Here is a 4,068-nt window from a genome sequence, read left to right as displayed (position 1 = left end):
TTAAAAAAAAAGATATTGGATTATTCATAATAGTCATAATGTTGGGTATTGGGTTTATTTTTCCCCTTCAAAAATTTCTATAATAGTTTTAAATTATAATATTCTTAAATGTGTGTGTAAACAACATCAAAGTGTATATAATAAAAAGTTAACACTCCTCTCCCTAGAGTTAACCATTATTAACAGCGCAGTGTGCATCCTTTCAGACTTTTTCTACCCATATACAAATGTCACACTCTGAAATACTCAGTGTCTATGTATGTATTACCTGTGATCTTTTAATTCATAAATCTTGGAGATATTGCCTTGGAAGAACAGATAGCTCTACATCATTTTTTCTTAATTAATTAAATATTTCATAACTTTATACAAACAGACTTCTAGTGATCATGAAGTTGTTTCCAATTTTCCACTAATAAAAACAATGCTTTTTTATATATATAAAACGTGGTTATATATAAACCACGTTTATATATTTTTGTGCATGTGTACTTCTATAAGATAGATGCCTAGATGTGAAATTGCTGATTAGAGAGACATTCTCATTTTTAATTTTGGTAAATATTTACCAAATTTTCCTCTAATGGGTTATATTAATTTTTACTGCTGCTTTTAGAATTTAAAATAATTTTTAATCTCAGAAAAATCCCAATCAACTAAAAATAAGAACTAGGCATTTAATAAAAGGAGTATAATTCACATATTATATTATGACGTTCCAAAATGTAATATGACCATGATTCCTAAGTCAACCAGCATCTGAAACAGTGTTTGTCATAACAGGGGTTCAGTGAAAGTTGCTGAACTCAGTAAGGACCCCGGGTGGACCTTTCTTAAACTTGCTCACAAAATTATATTCTAGAGTCTCTGTTGCCATCTGGTGGTAACTCCCCGTCGGTGAAACCTCCTCTGATAAGATTCCGAGAAGTCATTCATTCTACAGTTCATTACTTCCTGTACATCATTCTGTGCAAGGCATTATTTCATCGCTCATGATTACTAAATGCATTTTTTAAATTATAAAAGAATCATGTTACTACCAAATTACTTCATTTTCCTGAGACAATTAGCTGGCAGTGCAAGTAATTACCAAAAATATTCAGCCTACATTTTTTAAAGACTCTTGTATAGATGGGGTCTCTTCTGTTAATAGACTTTTGTTTCCACAAAAAGCAAAACATATAAAACTTGTCTTTTTTTCTATTATTTTCCCTCTTATCATAATCTTCCCCACTAAAAAAACAAAAGGTTAAATGAGTTATAGAAATAATTATTTGCACCTTCAAAGCATCAGACACTGTTGGTATCCATATTCCATGGGCACTTATGTCTGAGTATGCAGACCCAAATTCCAACCACTAGCACCTCTTAACCTCAGAGCTCTCCTTGGCCACATGTAAGGCAAGCTGAAAGTGCCAGGGAAATAACGCACTGCCCTGAACTGAAAGCAACCAATGACAGATGGGAATTGGCATATAAATACAGTTATAGGTTGAATTCTATCCCCCAAAATTACATGTTGAGGTCCTAAACCCCAGTACTCCAGGTTGTGACCTTATTTGGAAATAGGGTCTTTACAGAGGTAATCAAATCAAAATGAGGTCACAAGGTTGGACTCTCACCCAGTACAACTGGTGCCCTTATAAAAAGGGGGGATTTGAACACAGAGACACACAGAGGAACACAGCCATCAACAAGGCAAGGAAAGATCCTTCACATTCCTCAGAAGGAACAACCCTGCTGACCCTTTGATTTTGGACTTCTAGCCTCCACAACTGTGAGACAATAAATTTCTGTTATTTAAGTCACCCAGTTTGTGGTACCTTATTACAGCAGTGTTAGCAAACTGCCCAGCTCCCTCACTTGCTGGGTGGAAACACTCTGAGGTATGTGTTCTGTGCTATTTCTCAGAATCCCTAGTAGGATTTATCATGTTTCCTACAGTGGAAACTTGCTTGATGACATACTCTTTATTCACTCCCTTCTCTTCCCCTTTTTACTTCCCATTTTATTACTGGAGTCCACCAGATTCACCTTCTAAAGAAATTACTTGATCTCAAATCCTTGCCTCCTTTTGGGGTAACTCACACTAAGACAGTTGGCATCAGAAATGGTACTCAGATGCCAGGATGGGATTCTGGAAATTGATCCCTTCCCAGACAGATGACAATGAGGGTCTCACTGCTTGTGGAAGCGAAATGGTGAGAAACTCTGAGGTAAAGCATCATATTTATTGGAGGCCTCATCTGTGGCAAATTGAGGTAACATTCAGGAGGCAGGGCTTATGCAACATCACTAGCATTTGGTTGTTGGTTGTTGTCACGCTGAAGAAAATTACAAGCTCAGGTCGCTAGGGACAAACAACAAAGCCTCTGTGGCAGCATTTAAAGAATAAATTTTCTAAAATTATAAAGGTAACATGAACATGAAATAATGTTGCTTCTAAACTATTTTAGCTTGCTTCAGACCCACTGAATCAGGCCACCACATCAGCGATCTATTATACAGTGGAAGTGGTATTTTCTGGATCAGGTAGGACAAATCCTAAAAGCCAGAAAGCCAAATACATCACAAAAGCAATGCAGACACCTCTATCACCTTCCTCTGTTACCCTTATGCCTCTCCTTCAGCTCATATCTGTGGCCTCATAGGAGGTTTCCTTCAAGCCAGCTGATGGAGAAGAACAAACCAATTCAGGCTCGGTTCAAGAATAAGTCAGCTCTATATGTTAATTGTTGTTAGTCTGTATGTGGACTGCTGTCACACTACAACCCCACTTAGGAATGCCCGTGAAAAACAGTGAAGAGAAGTATTCTCAGTGAGCAGTGTATCAATTAACACAGCTGGTCATCGACTTGGTGTGAAGGAAGGAATAGCCCAAGGTAAGTATATGCATAGACTCCTGGGCAGTGGCACGTGACTTGACTGGTTGATCAGGGAACAATATTAGAAGACTGAAGAGATATGGGGTCGAAGAAAGTAGTAACTATACTGGAAGAAGTAGAGGATGATCATGAGGAATAGCAAATGAATAGGCAACAAATGTGCAAATCTTTGCATCTTACATCAGTGCACACAAAACAGTATCTATCAAAGGAGGTGCACAACAACCAGGTCAGGGAACTCATCCGGTGGAGTCTAGCCAGCCTCTCCTTGGCCACTCCAGTGCTTCCTCAGTGGGTTCATGAACAGAATAACTATGGTGACAAGGATGAAAACTCTATAGGGGCCCCCGCTCACCAGGCCTGATCTCTGATGTCTGACCAATTAGCCCCAGAGTCTGAAGCTGAGCCCTAAATGTTACCATCCCTCAAGGAGCCCAACCAGCCACTTGGTGGCAAATTGATTCCATCAAACTCCTTCCACTCTGGAAGGGGCAGGAATTCATCTCTACTGGGATTGATTCCTAGATTCTCCTTTTCAGCTGGCAGTGCCTTAGCCAACCTAAAGGCTAATAGAGTGTCTAATGTATCTTTATGAAATTTCACATAACATTACCTTAGACCAGTATTTCAAGTACTGCCATTCCCCTAAGGAGCCTTTTTAGACAATTTTTTTCTAATCACCACTCTTATGAAATTTTAACACCACAGATATACTGTATCTGATTATGCACTGTATGCATATCTGTGCTTTATACATAAAAAGAGTAAGATTTGTTTTGCCAATCAAAAAACAATTTTCACCTTTCTGAGAGTAATACTGCCCCTGTTGAGAGCTCATGACTCATATCCTATGCCAAAGGCTGCTTCACTTTACAATGAAGATGGTACAACAATATGCAAATGTCCATGGGTTCCAGTGTGTACACCTAGAAGCTGCAGCCCTGATAAAATATTGGAATAGCCTCTTAAAGGTGCAGCAACATGAGAATACCTTACAGGGCTGGGGAATACTTAAAGATGAAGTATATGCACATATGGCCACAATATGGTAGAATGTTCTGACTCCACTAGGTAGAAAACACAAGTCTGGAAGCCTGGAGGTAAGAGTAGCCTCTGCCACAATAGCTCACATTGACCCACTTGGGGAACTTGAGTTACCATTTCCTCAATGTTGGCTCTGCTG

Source organism: Pteropus alecto, unplaced genomic scaffold (assembly GCF_000325575.1).
Source record: "Pteropus alecto unplaced genomic scaffold, ASM32557v1 scaffold146, whole genome shotgun sequence".
Lineage (NCBI taxonomy): Eukaryota > Metazoa > Chordata > Mammalia > Chiroptera > Pteropodidae > Pteropus > Pteropus alecto.
The sequence above is the reverse complement of the archived record's forward strand: the minus strand, read 5'-3'. Positions refer to the sequence as shown.